Below are 14404 nucleotides of genomic sequence, written 5' to 3' on the forward strand. Positions count from 1 at the left end.
ATTATCATGCATTTGGCTTGTATAACACTTTGGTCTCTATTCCCTATAGTTGGCAGGATTTGGATCATGATTTGCCCTTATTTCAGCAAACTTGACTTCAGATCCTAATGATCCCAGAGGCAGTGCAAGATCCAGAGACGAGGACTTAGAAGCCAGGAGAGCAAACAGACGTGAACGGAACAGGACTATGGATCCCTAGGAACCTTAAATCCAATCTCCTTTGCAAATCAAGCTGTTAGCACCCAAGAGTTATTTGCTCTGCTCTTGGCTGCCTTCCACACTCGATTTTGATATTGAATACTGAGACCTAATTGAGGCATCTATATCATTCCCTCCAAGGCCCAGGGAACATCATGGGGGAGGAAGACCTTCAGAGCTGGTGGGTAGAGAGGGTTTGCTGTGCATGCTGTCTTCTGGATATGTGATTATGGGATGGATGGCTGTCACAATCACAAATACACAGCAGCTGTGGCTACTATGCCAGGCCCGCATGCGCGCGCACACACAGTGCACACAGAAAGGTGGGGGAATAGGGAGGTTTCTATAAGAAAGCAGGCTGAGCAAGGCAGGGGAAACAAGCCAGTAAGAACACTCCCCCTCCACAGCCTCAGCATCAGCTCCTGCCTCCAGGGTTCCTGCCCTGCTTGAGTTCTTGTCCTGACTTTCTTCAATGATGAACAATGATGTGGAAGCAGAAACCAAACAAATGCTTCCCCTTCGCAACTTCTTTTTGAACATCGTATTTCATGACAGCATTAGAAAGCCTAACCAAGACACAATCACATAAGTGCATTAAACATGTTGAAATTGTAACACCCCATCTACCCTCTTCTCCTCCTCCTCCTTCTTCCTAACTTAAAGAACCCAGCACCACCGACCCAGAGATGGCACCACCCACAACTGGCTTGGCCTTGATCACTAATTAAGAAAACGGTCTACAGGCTTGCCTTTTCTTAATTGAAGCTCCCTCCTCTCAAATGCCTTTGGTTTGTGTGAAGTTTCTACCCAGAATAACGAGCATACAAAATATCATTAGGAATCATTCTATTGTTCCTGTTTTTTTGACCAGTATTATTTGCTTTTCCACGGGGTCTCTGGATTATCTAGTCTCTGGTCTTTGGTCACCCAAACAATATCAAGTACGGGTTCTATCTCCTGGAGTGGGGGCCTTCAGTCAAATCAGACATTAGTGGGTTACTCCCCCAAGCTTTGTGCCACCATTGCTCTAGCCTATTTGGGTTTTGTGGTTGGGTTGGTGTTTATGTTTCTCTTTTGCTAGCCTGCAGAGGTACCTTCCTGTACCAAAGATACTAGAACATGGTGGTGAAGTTTCTTTTTTTTTTATAAATATTTATTTATTTATTTATTTATTTATTTATTATGTATACAATATTCTCTCTGTGTGTATGTCTGCAGGCCAGAAGAGGGCACCAGATCTCATTACAGATGGTTGCAAGCCACCATGTGGTTGCTGGGAATTGAACTCAGGACCTTTGGAAGAACAGGCAATGTTCTTAACCGCTGAGCCATCTCTCCAGCCCCCGGTGGTGAAGTTTCTATGTAAGTACTTGCTCAACCTCTCCATGTTCAGTGAGTTGTATGGGTGTTGTCTTCAGCAATGGGGCCTTGCTGTCAGTTTGTGGAGAGCAACCAATTGTCTTAACAATAGGATGGGTTGTTTGGGGATTTCCATGGAACCCTCTTAGCCAACAACTCAATTGGATGCATGATGGAGGAAGGTCATTGATTAAAAAATAAAGAAACTGCCTTGGCCCATTTTATTGGTTAGAACATAGGTGGGTGGAGTAAACAGAACAGAATGCTGGGAGGAAGAGGAAGTGAGCTCAGACTCCACAGCTCTGCTCTCTGGAGCAGAGACGCCATGCTCCCCTCTCCCTGGCAGACGCGATAGCTCTGCTCTCTGAGGCAGGAGACAGGGTTTCTCTGTGGCTTTGGAGCCTGTCCTGAAACTAGCTCTGTAGACCAGGCTGGTCTCGAACTCACAGAGATCCGCCTGCCTCTGCCTCCCTAGTGCTGGGATTAAAGGCGTGCACCACCATCAACCGGCCCAAGCAGTGTTTAAAAGAATACGGTGTCCGTGTAATTATTTCGGGGCATAAGCTAGCAGGCGGCCATGGTGCTGGGGACGCAGCCCCGCTACTCCTATTACTACAGATGCAGCCCAGTCCAATACTGGAAGCTTTGTTTGGTGACAAGGGGTGACCATCTGGGACTCCATATCCCTCATTCTCTGGAGACTTCATGAAGGGATCACCTTCATAGATTTTAGGAAGTTTCTGCTGTTCTGGGTTTCCATAACACACCTCAAATGTCCCCCAATTCTCGATATCTCTCCCTGTATATTCTCTCCCTCAATCCTCAGGTGATGAAGGGAAGAGAGCTCCTCTTCCCTTCATCACCTGAACCTCACATTCCTTCCCTTCTGATCCCTATCCACCCATGAAATCTATTCTATTTTCCCCTCCTCAAAAGGTCCTTGTATCCCCCTGGTCCCTTCCTCTATGCCTAACATCTATGGATTGTAGCTTGGTTATCATTTATTTAATGACTAATATCCACATATAAGCAAATATATACCATATTGATATTTCTGGATTCAGGTTACCTGACTCAGGATAGTTTTTCTAGTTACATACATTTTCCTGTAAATTTCATGTCATTTTTACTCCATTGAGTAAAAGTACCACATTTTGTTTATCCATTCTTCTGTGGAGGGACATCTAGCTGGTTTCCAGTTTTTGGCTATTATGAATAGAGCAGTGATAGCTGAGCAAGTATTTTTGTGGTAGGATGAAGCATCCTTTGGGTATATGCCCAAGAGTGGTGTAGCTAGATCTTGAGGTAGATGAATTCCCATCTTTCTGACAAACTGCCATAGTAATTTTCATAATTACTGTATAAGGCACCAGCAATGGATGAGTGTTCCCCTTGCTCCACATCCTGGACAGTCTGAGCTGTCATGTGTGTTATTGGTCCTAGCCATTCGGCAGGTGTAAGATAGAATCTCAAATTTGCATTTCCCTGATGGCTGAATATGTTGAACATTTTTAAAGTGTTCCTCAGCCATTTGAGTTTCCTCTATTGAGAATTCTGTTTAGAAATGTACTCCATATTTCCCATTGGGTTTTTTTATATCTAGTTTCTTGAATTCTTTATATATTTTGTATATTAGTTATCTATCAGATGTGGAGTTGATAAAAATCTTTTCCTATTCTGTATCCTGCCACTTTGCCCAATGACGGTGTCCTTTGCCTTACAGAAGCTTTTCAGTTTCTTGGGGTCTCATTTATTAATCGCTGATCCTAGTGCCTGCTCTATCAATGATGTGTTCAGAAAGTCTTTTCCTGTAGCAGTGAGTTCAAGACTATCCCCCCACTTTCTCTTCTACTAGGTGCAGTGTATTGGGTTTTATGTTGAGGTCTTTGATCCAATTGGAGTTGAGTTTCTGCAGGGCAAAAAGTGTTTATCTATTTGCATTCTTCTACATGCAGACATCCTTTCTGACCAGCACCATTTGTTGACAATGATGGCTTTTTTTCCCCAGTGTGTATTTCTGGCTTCTTTATCAAAGATCAGGTCTCCATAGGTGTATGGATTTATGTCTGGGTCTTCAATTCGATTCCATTGGTCAATGTATCTGTTTTTATGCCCAGGCCTTGTTGTTTTTATTTGCTATAGCTCTGTAGTACATCTTGAAATCAGGGATGGTGAGACACCCACACACACACAGCCGTTCTTTTATTGGTCAGGATTGATTTAGGTTTTAAAAAAAAACCTATCCTGGGTTTTTATTTTCCATATGAAGCTGAGAATTGTCCTTCCAAGATTTGTGAAGAATTGTCAACTAAGCTTTTACATGGGTGCCAGGATCCAAACTCAGGCCCTCATGTTTGCCTATTGAGTGACTCACACCCACGGTGGCATCTCTCTAGTTCCTGTCTAACACTTTAAACAAGTAAGCTTTCTCCCGTGTTCCCTACAAGCCTAGACTTGCTCATCTTTTGTCATGAGCCAGTGCTGGGCACAGAACAGCTACAATCAGCGCTGAAGGTCACAGGATGAGCAGTCGGAGGAACAAGGAAGAGGCAGTCTGGCAGAAGCAAAGGACAGCCGGCGTGAGCGTACCTGGGGATTTCCCCAAACCATGGCTTCCCTCCAGTGACTAGGTGTCGCAGGTGTCCCTGCACAGGTGTGGCAAGAGATAAGCTGACAGAGAAGTGGACCTAGACCCTGACAAAGGGTTAACTGAGGACAAGACTGACCTGGGGCTTACAGGGCGGGGGTTTTCCATAAAGGAAACCCAAACCTTCGGCAAACAGGAAAGAAAGAGAATCCTCTCTAGTGCCTCACGGATGACTGGATAGACAAGAGCAGAATCTTTGTTGTTAGCTGAATGTCTGCTTCTTGGTTCCGAGGCACAAGTTTTCCTCCAGACAGCCCTGGGTTGCCTCAATTTACCATCTTACCCTAACTATGGCTAGAATAATTTCAAATAAACATGATCTCATGGAATGGGAAGTGGAAAATAAGGATGGTGAACCAGAAAACCAGAAAAGTCTGGACTATGGGGACAAAGTATCAGAAAAGGGGGGCAGGAGAGTATTTTTTGTAACTTGTCTGTAACATGGCAAATGCATTGGCAAGCTTCTTGCTAAAACTAGGAAGAAGAATTCCTTAAATCACCAGAGGCCATGTGGAGAAGACCTGTGTGGTGTTCATGGTTTCTAGATCACAGGGGTGGTGTGTCACCAAGTTCACTATGTTTAATAGACTGGGTTCCTTTTTCATTTTCAGGAAGGGAAAAATATTCTCAAGTGTAACTTGGTTTCCCCAGACCTGTAAGGACCTTGGGTTATGAGGTTACATGACAACAGCATTCAGGCCATGTTTAGTCCACATCTGGGAGAGACAAAGTAACAAATCCTAAAAGTATCCCTTGCCCTGGGTCTGGGGAGATGGATCAGTTGGTAAAGTACTTGCCTCAGAAACATGACAACCTGAATGCAACCTCCCAGAACCGCATTTAAAAAGAAAACTTTGGGTATGTTGGTGCACCTTGTAACCCGATCCCTGTGGGGAGACAAGGGAACCCCTGGGGTTTGTCAGACAGCCAAGCCCTGCCTACCAGGTGAGTTCCCAGTCAATTCCTAATTAGTAAGAGATTCTGGGCAAAAAAAAAAAAGAACGAGGGGGCGCTGAAAAGATGGCTCCAAGGCTAAGAGTACTTGCTGCTGTTGCAGAGGACCTGAGTTCAATTCCTAGCACCTGTGCACAGCATCTCACAACAGCCTGTAATTGCAGCTCCATGGCATCTAACACCCTCTTCTGACCTCTGAGCCACTTGTATATCCTTACATATCAACACACACATATATACAGAAAGACAAATACATTTTTAAAAAGGTAGATGGCACCAGAGATACAAAACCCAAGGTGTCTTCTGGCCTACATGGGCATGTTCACATGTATGTGCACAAACACACAAGCATGCACGTAAATGCACACAAAAAATGAGAGAGAGAGAGAGAGAGAGAGAGAGAGAGAGAGAGAGAGAGAGAGAGAAAGAGAGAGAGAGAGAGAGAGAGAGAGAGAGAGAGAAGGAAGGAAGGAAGGAAGGAAGGAAGGAAGGAAGGAAGGAAGGAAGGAAGGAAGGAGAGATGTTTTCTTCCTAATTCCTTGAACCTGTGAGTATAACAGGTTATGTAGGTTACAGGGCAGGCAGGAGGAATTGGGGTTGCTAGTTAGCAGACCTTGAACTAGAAAGGTTAGGACTATGGAGATGGTTCAACAGGTAAAGAAGCTTGACTCCAAGCCTGATTAGCTGAGTTCAATTCCTGAACCTACATGGAAAGAGGAGAAAACCAACTCTCACAAGTTGACCTCTGACCTCCACGCTCATGCACTCCAACACAAAAAATAAATAAGTAAATATTTAAGAACCAATTTAGATAGGACTGTTATCCTAGGTTCTCTAGATGGGCTTAAATAAAACCAATTATAGAGCTCTCCAAAGAGGGAGATGGGAGGACCAGAGTTCAATGACAAGAGCTCAATGACAAGAGGCCTGAGTGATGTAGCCACAAGCCAGGAAATGTGGGAAGCCTTTGGGGAATCCGAAAGACAAGGAAATAAAGTCTTTCCTAGAACCAAATAGGAAGATGTCCCCAAAGACAGAGTTTTAGTGCAGAGACACAGATGTGGGACCTCTGACTCCTGGAGCTGTACCATAATGCATTTGCTTTCCTTCAAACCACTGTGCTCATCTGTCAACAAAAGGGAGATAACTATACTGTAGCTCCCTCCTGCTGGGAAGTGTGGCCCCTTCTCGCTAATCCTGTCTCCCTGTTTCCTCTGAACAAACACCAAAAGAACTCACAAGGATCTCTGTGAATTTGCAGCCAACCTGGGGTACGAAGCGAGTTCCAGGGTAGCCAGGGCTGTTACCCAGAGAACCTCACAAGTTTCCCCCTCACTCCCCACTCCAGAAGCTTTGGTAAAGCTTGGTGACAATGTGGCATGGCTACTGATGACCGAGAGCTCCCAGGCCCATCCCAATACACTACCCCGCAGGAGACACTGAGCATCAAGCCCTGTATCACCAAAGTAACCCTTTGTCCTGCTGACCTTATCCACAGTCTTCCGTGGAGGAGCAGAGAGAACGTTCATTCCCATGCTGATTCTCTGGTCGTCTGGGTTCTTCCAGGCTGCTCCCATCCCTGCTCAGAATCTTCAGTGAGGGCCTACAGCTCCATCCCTTCAAACAGCAGAATCGGGAAGGGCTAAAGGATGTAGCCCCTGGTGCCCACTCTGCCTCCATGGTAATGTGAATTGTCACCCATTTCCCCGCCATGATGGTCTGACATTCTCTCGACATTCTGCCTTCCCCACTGTGATGTCTGTCTCAGTTAGGTTTCTCCTGCTGTGACACTACGTGGTCAAGAGACCCTGTGACCACAACAACTCTTACAAAGGAAAGCATTTCATTGGAGGTAGCTTACAGTTCAGAGATTCGGTCCATTATCATTATGGTGGGACACGGCAGCATGCAGACAGCCATGGTGCTGGGGATGCAGCTGAGAGTCCTGTATCTTGGAGGCAACAGGAAGTGGTCTCAGCATCACACTAAGGGAAACTGGAGGAAAAGAAAGACCTCAAAGCCTGCCCCCACAATGCCATACTTCCTCCAACAAGACTACACCTACTCCAAAAAAGACACACCTCCTAATAGTGCCACTCCCTTTGGGGGTCATTTTCTTTCAAACCGCCACAATGGCCTAACATTTCTTCCACTCTGCCTTTACTGCCATGATGGTCTAACATATCGATTAGCATCAATGTGAAACCTGACCTTTTTCTGCTGGGAAATGTTGTCAATGACACAAAAGCCAATAAATGCACCGACCATTGGTCCACTTCACCATGCCCCTGACTCTTCCTACAAGCTGCCTGCCCTTAGGCAAATACCTTTGTGCACACAGAACTCAATGGAAGTGCCCAGATGCCAACAATCTCCAGTTCATCTCACACACACCTTCCACTGGCAGAAAAGACTTTCAGTGTGGCAGTTGTCCACCCTTTCAGACCCCTATTTCTCCAATCCAAGTTTCACTGCTGTGGACTCCATGAAAAACATTTTCTCCCAAGGGGGAAAATGGTTCATTGGCCCATTGGCCCATCAGCCCTGTAGGGTGCCACTTGGGCAGTAATGAGAAATCCATTGCCTTGGCAGATTGTGTCAGTAAAGGTTGAGTTATCAAGACAGTACCTTTGAAGAGAATTACTCTTCTCTTCCCCCCCCTTATTTGTTCTCCCCACAAAGCAATTCCAGTTTTCCTCCTTTGTGGGCCTCAGAGAACGCAGGGTCCCCCAGAGCAGGCCCACCTCTTTTGCAGGACCCAGGTATTTGCCTCTGACAAAGCACAGGCAAGGAGAGGGAGCGAGGGCTCCTACAAACGGGGCCAGGCCCCACCAATCAGACCCTATCTTTGCAGCTAAGTTGCTTGTGCGAACTCATTTGCATAATTTGGTTCAATATTTACCGAGCCAGCCTCATTTTCTGGGTTGTCTTTGTGGCCAACAGCTGGGAAGGCTGCAATTTCAGCATGATGAGCATGCTGGGAAGCCACCGGGGGTTCACACTGAGACGCAGCTTCCAAACAGAGGCAACCCTGGGGAGGTCCCATCTTGGTCTACCCCAGATCTCCGCAGCTGGAAGTCAGCTGGTCCAACTGCAAGCCAGGCTGCACCAGACACAGCAGCACTGGTTCAGGTCTCCCCCGTTACCTGAATGTCATAACAGCTGACCGGGGCTGAGAACTCCAAGTGGAATTCCTCCCTTAATCTTCGAAGCAGCCCTGGGAGGGAGCAGATCAGTTAGGGCTGTTTCGTGAAAAATCAAACTTGGTCAGCCAGGAAAAGCCCATGGAGGGTGTTAAATTAGCATAAAGCACTGATTCAGGGTGGGAATGACATCATTATGTTTCGCGTTTGCCCCAGCTAACTGCTGACTTCATCTGAGCCCAAGCTCGGAGTGGAGAATCCTGGCTGCTGTTACCCAGGCTCCATCCACATCCACCTGGTTTAAGTGAGTGGGAATTGTGAGGCTTCTGCTAGTCTTGAAAGGCATTGGATTGAGTAAGTTTGAGTTACTTTCTGGACACAGTGATTGATTTAGCCAATTGGAAATGGAGGTTTCTCTGTCCTGCCCATTTTACAGTCGCTTCTAAATAATCATTCAGAGGCTTATATTAAATATTAGTGTTCGACCAATAGCTTAGGCTTATTGCTAGCTAACTGAATATTTCTATCTGTTTTGCTACATGACTCAAGGCTTATTACCTCATTTTACATCCTGCTTGTTCGGTGGCTGACTAGCTTCTCTCTCCACTCTGCCCCTCCTCATCTGAGTATTCAGTTTGATTGTTCTGCCTAACCTTATCCTGCCCAACTATTTGTTTTTTTTTAATTTATTTATTTTTTATGGTTTTTTTTAAACTTTTTATTTTTTATGTGCATTGGTGTGAAGTGTCAGATCCCCTGGAACTGGATCTTCAGACAGTTGTGAGCTGCCATGTGGATACTGGGAATTGAACCCGGGTCCTCTGGAAGAGCAGTCAGTGCTCTTAACCACTGAGCCATCTCTCCAGCCCCCCTGCCCAGCTATTTGTTAAACAGCTTTTATTATTAACCAGTGAGAGGAATACATATTTACAGCATAGATCATCCCACAGCAGCCAGTGATCATGTGTCCTTCTTCACTCCCAGCTCCAAAGGAGGAAGTGGATCCAAAATAAAAAATCATTAAAGTATTTGGAATGAAATGAAGGGAATGGCGTGTGTCTCATGGAGGCTTGTATCCTCTGTATTATTCTGGTAAGAAAATGGCTGGGCAAGATGGTGATCCCAGCTCAGGAAGCTGAGGTGGAACAATTGCCCAAACTTCAAGGCTGTCCTGGGCTACATAGTAAGTTCCAGAACAGTCTGAGCTACAAAGTGAGACCATGGGCTAGGGATGTATTTTGTTGGTAGAGTGCTTACCTGGCATGCAGAGTCCTGGGCAAACTCAGTACCACACAAACCAAGCATAGTGACCCACACCTGTAATCCCAGTACCTGGACTCAGGAAATAGAGACAGGAGGATCAGAAATGAAAAGTTATCATCTGCTATATGGTGAATTTGCTGACAGCCTAGGCTGCAGGAGGTTCTGAAAGATGGATGGATATATGGATGGGTGGAGGGAGGGAGGGATTGATGGGTATATGGGTGGATAGATAGATGGGTGGGTGGGTGGATGGGTGGGTGGGTGGGTGGATGGATGGATGGGTGGATGAATGAGTGGGTAGATAGCTTGCATTAAAAATAAATAAGAAAAGGGACATAGAAAAACCACTAAAATATGTATGACTAAGAAGCGTTTACTCTTCTGAGGGTTCCTTCTTGATCATTTTCAAATAGTCAATCTGTATCTCTAGTTGGTGTGACAGAGACTCTTGCACTACATTTTAATGTTCTGTTGTCTTGAAATTCATCATTTTTTTAACTAAGAGATATATATGTTTACCCCTGGGATAGTTAATTTTATGTCAACTTGCCAGGCCATACTACCCAGTTGTTTGGCTAAGCATTATTCTGGATGTTTCTATGAAAGTGTTTTGTGGATGAGATTCATCTTAAAAGAGAGCTTGGCTTCTTCTCTTTCTCCCTCCCTCTGTGAGTTCACAGCAAGACAGTAGCTAGCCATCTGCAGACCCAGGAGGGAGCCATCAATAAGAACCCAATGAGCTGGTGCCTTGAACTTAGACTTCCAGCCTGTAGACTTGTGAGAAATATTCATGCGGGATTTAAACGGTTCAACCTGCATTTTGCTAGGACACCCTGAGCTGACAAGACTGTCATTAGCTGCTCTCCGAGGCTGCTGGCACTGAGGTCAAGGCCTGGAGCTCAGAAGCCATCAACACATACGGGTTAAATAAGTAACAGCACGAGAAGACTATCATTTTCCGAGACAAAGATCTGGCCAGAGTGCGGCTCTGCAGTGGTGACAAGTTCCTGCGTGTAGCAGGTGCCAACAGTGGCTCATAGAAGTCTCAGAGGCTCTCATGGGGTCTCAGAAGATGTTCCAGGACTCAGCCCCGGCTGAGTTGTCTGGGGACACCTTGTTGTCTCTGGAGGAAGGCTCCTCCTTCTGCTTCTGAACAGAACATGTCTCTTTGCTGGTATCTGGAAAGTTGTACACACAGCACTCTCAGCGAAGGCCCCGGATGTCTTGTGAGCAGGTCACCTGATAACAGAGCATAGGTACATGTGGGGGGGGATGGCATGTGGTGGATGCCATGCAATAGCTGTGTTGAACTAAGGGAGACTTTTATGGATTGCCAGCATTCCTCGGTCTGGACAGTGGGGGCAGGTAGAGCCAGGCAGTGGGCTCTGAGTGGTCCTGTGGCCAGCAGCTGTTGCTAGGAGGGGGCTGAGAAGGTGGAAATCATCCAAAGGTTTAGTCTGTGCATTCTAATAGTGTCAGGCTCCTGAGGGGCTGGCTCCCAGTCCTTGGAGGAACAAGTTGCAGTGTGTGTTAGGGGTATAGTAAAAGGCCCTCATTCAGAATCAGGAACTTGTATAATGATCAGGGCAGAAAGTAGAACATGGTTCATGTCCATTTTGGGGCTGTGGGGAGGGGAAGAATCTGGAATCCATAAGGACTCCCAGAACTCTAGCACCCCAGGGACTGGGTCTATTTAAGAGTTATAGAAATTGTCCAAAGGGCTGGAGAGATGGCTCAGTGGTTAAGAGCATTGCCTGCTCTTCCAAAGGTCCTGCGTTCAATTCCCGGCAACCACACGGTGGCTCACAACCATCTGTAATGATGTCTGGTGCCCTCTTCTGGCCTGCAGACATACAGACAGAATATTGTATGCATAATAAATAAATAAACAAACAAATAAATAAAAGTTGTCTAAGCCCACCTCCTAGGTTGTAGGCAGGTAACTGGTAGATGTCGATACAAAAAACGGGGGGGGAGGGTGCCTGAATGGTGGCCGTCCTGGGACATATAACCTGGTTTCATGTGACACCATTTCTTGGGAGATGTGACGAAGCATCTTCTCACCCCAGCTATGGAGCCAACCACAGACCAACATAAGGAGAGCTCCAAAACCCAGTTTGGTGAACCCATGAGTTTAATGGGGTTACTCCTAGGAGCAGGAGTGACTCGGGGCCACCTGCTACACCGAGAGCCCACCCCACGAGAGCGGAAAACCCGAAGTTCACTTCCTACAGCACTTGCGGGCAGCTCAACAGTTGAGAAAGCGTCTCTTCTGGGCAGCCTGGTTAATCTGGGCCCCTCTGATACCATAGATGACACTGGAGACGATTGGCTGAAAGATTTATTGAGCACTGTGGACAGACAGACCGATAGACAGCAGCATGCTGGGGACTCTCAGGAAAGTTCAGGCCCCAACACCAGAAACAAACCGTGCAGGGGGGATTCTCTGGAGGGAGGAAGTCAGGGCCTATGCGTCAGAAGTGGGAGTTCTTTTTTGTACCTTGCTAAGAACAGGATGGTTTCAGCCAGTAGCGAGACTCTAGGATGTAAGGAGCAGGATGTGTGGCCACCAACTCTGGTTTGGTGTGAACTCACCCCGACCCCAGGTGAGAGATCCTGGCACCAGGAAACTGTCAGTTAAGGACTCATGAATACTGTGTCAGCGTCTGGGAAAGGGGAAAGGCTGATGCAGGTATCGTGGCCTGAGCCATGGCATTCCGCTCAGATGCCTGGCTTCTCACATGGCCTCTGCAGTCCTCGGCAGTCCTTACTATTTATAGAAACTTGGCAAGGGAGGGGCATAGTATGCCCAGTCAGTTTCAGGGACTTCCTGAGTCTTATCTAGCGTGTATGGAGGATGGGATGTCATAACGTGGAGCAGATTGCTGGACGACACCTGAGGAGGGATGGAATTCTTCCTGAAAGGATAGAAAATGGAGAAAGGCCTGCGGTCCACAGATTGCATATGAGCATGTCACCGTCCCAGGTCACTCGTTATCACCTCTACTCCCCAGAGTTGCTGCCATACCTAGCGTTCTGTCTCTGATTGTTGTGTCCCCAAAGACGCCGAAGCTCCCTCCCTGGCACCTTTAATGTGAACAGGTTTGACAGAGGATCTTTACAGAGGATCAAGACAGCAGAGGTGGTGCAGGCATGCGCCATGGGCTCCGCGCACTATTTCCTTTCACTGGCCATCCCCGTGCTGAGGGATCAAGGCCAGGATGGCTCCATGAAGACTTCCTGCTTTAAAAGACAGAAACTCATTGGTGAATGCCTAACTCCATGTGGTTGTAAGGTTCTGAAACGGGGAATTATGGACCCTACATGTTCAGGACAGTGCTTCTGCAAGCTAAGACTGCCAGCAAACTCCGGGAGCTGAGATAAGGGCCTGGAAGATTCTCCCCCCCCCCCTCCCCGCCCCTCAGTCTAAAGGAGAAAGCAATTCTATCCACACCTGGGCTTCTCGATTCCAGGACTGTAAGACAATAAAGTGCCATTTACAGAAGCCACCGGGATGTACACACAGGTCTTGGGACAGCCACACACAGGAAAGGTTTAAGCCTGAGAGGGCCGCTGTCCTGCAATTTCTGTGTGCCCACTTTTCCCAGGTTTGACTGTTAATTAAGAATGACCTACCTCTACGTGGATAGATACAGGAAGAGACCTCAGCAGACACACACACCTGCAGACGTTATCCACCAAAGCAGACAATGTGCTGGAGGGCAGAAGGTAGGTGTTGTGCTTCCTGGTGATCAAAACAGGAAGTCGAAGTATCTACAACTTGCTCACAAAGGCGACTTGTCCACCCGGCTCCTGAGATAAGGGCAAAGCTGCCTCTGTTGGCTTGTTTCTGTGACACACCCTCCCTCCAGACGAGTCTGTCTTGTCCTCAGGCCTCCACAGGGTCACCTCTGCCCTGCTGTAACCTCAGCCTCAGTGGTCGGGCACACTTACTGCATCTGAACTCCTTCTTCAGGGCCGAAGGGCACTTCTCACGGGTTTCTGACTGTTCCTGCTCTACCTGAGCCCAGTCTTGTCTCCTGACCCCGTTGACAGCCACCGCCCCTTCCTCTGCGACCACCATCCCTGCTTGGTGGTGTACCTACAGCTTTCCTCAGTGTCAGACCCTTCCGCTGGGTCAAACACCTCTGCTATTGCTGGGGTACAAATGTATTTTTTTTACTTACCTACTTGTTTGTTTGTTTGTTTGTTTGTGATGGTGGGAATGGAACCCAGTGGTTTACGCATAGTGAGCAAGTGGCCCATCACTGAACGCCACACAGCCCGACCTGGCTTTTCTTCCTGTCTCTTGAATGCAGCCGGTTCGTCCCTGACTGGATACTTCTCTTCTGTCCCTTAAAGACACTCCCCACAGGCTGTCCCATAGCTGCCTCACGCGGGCCTTTGCATCACTGCCCTGCCGCGTTCTAAGCCTCCCTCTCAGAGAAAAACCCTTCCCTGATCTTCTCCAGAAGAAGGTGTCCTTCGAAGCACTCGGCAGCATCTGAAACCACCAGCTCGTGTTCATCTCATTAGACTCCAGCAGGACAAAAACGCCTACGCCAGGTAATTCAGTCAACAGAAAGAATTCCAACTGGAAATCAACAGGGACGAGGGACACACTAGGAAGATATGGTCCAAATGCAGGAAGCCAGCCCATACAGGAGGAGCGATGGAAGAGAAGGAAACAGGCAATGGGAACTGGAAGAAGGGAAGCTGCTGCAGGAAACGGACTGAGGAATGAAAGGAGCAGGGGGAACCGGAGCCTGAAAGGAGATATGAGGCCAGCCCGAGATGTCGGATGTTAGGAGCAATGAGGAGGAAGAGGAAGAGGAGGAGG

This window comes from Microtus pennsylvanicus, chromosome 3 (genome assembly GCF_037038515.1).
Source record: "Microtus pennsylvanicus isolate mMicPen1 chromosome 3, mMicPen1.hap1, whole genome shotgun sequence".
In the NCBI taxonomy this organism is placed as follows: Eukaryota; Metazoa; Chordata; class Mammalia; order Rodentia; family Cricetidae; genus Microtus; species Microtus pennsylvanicus.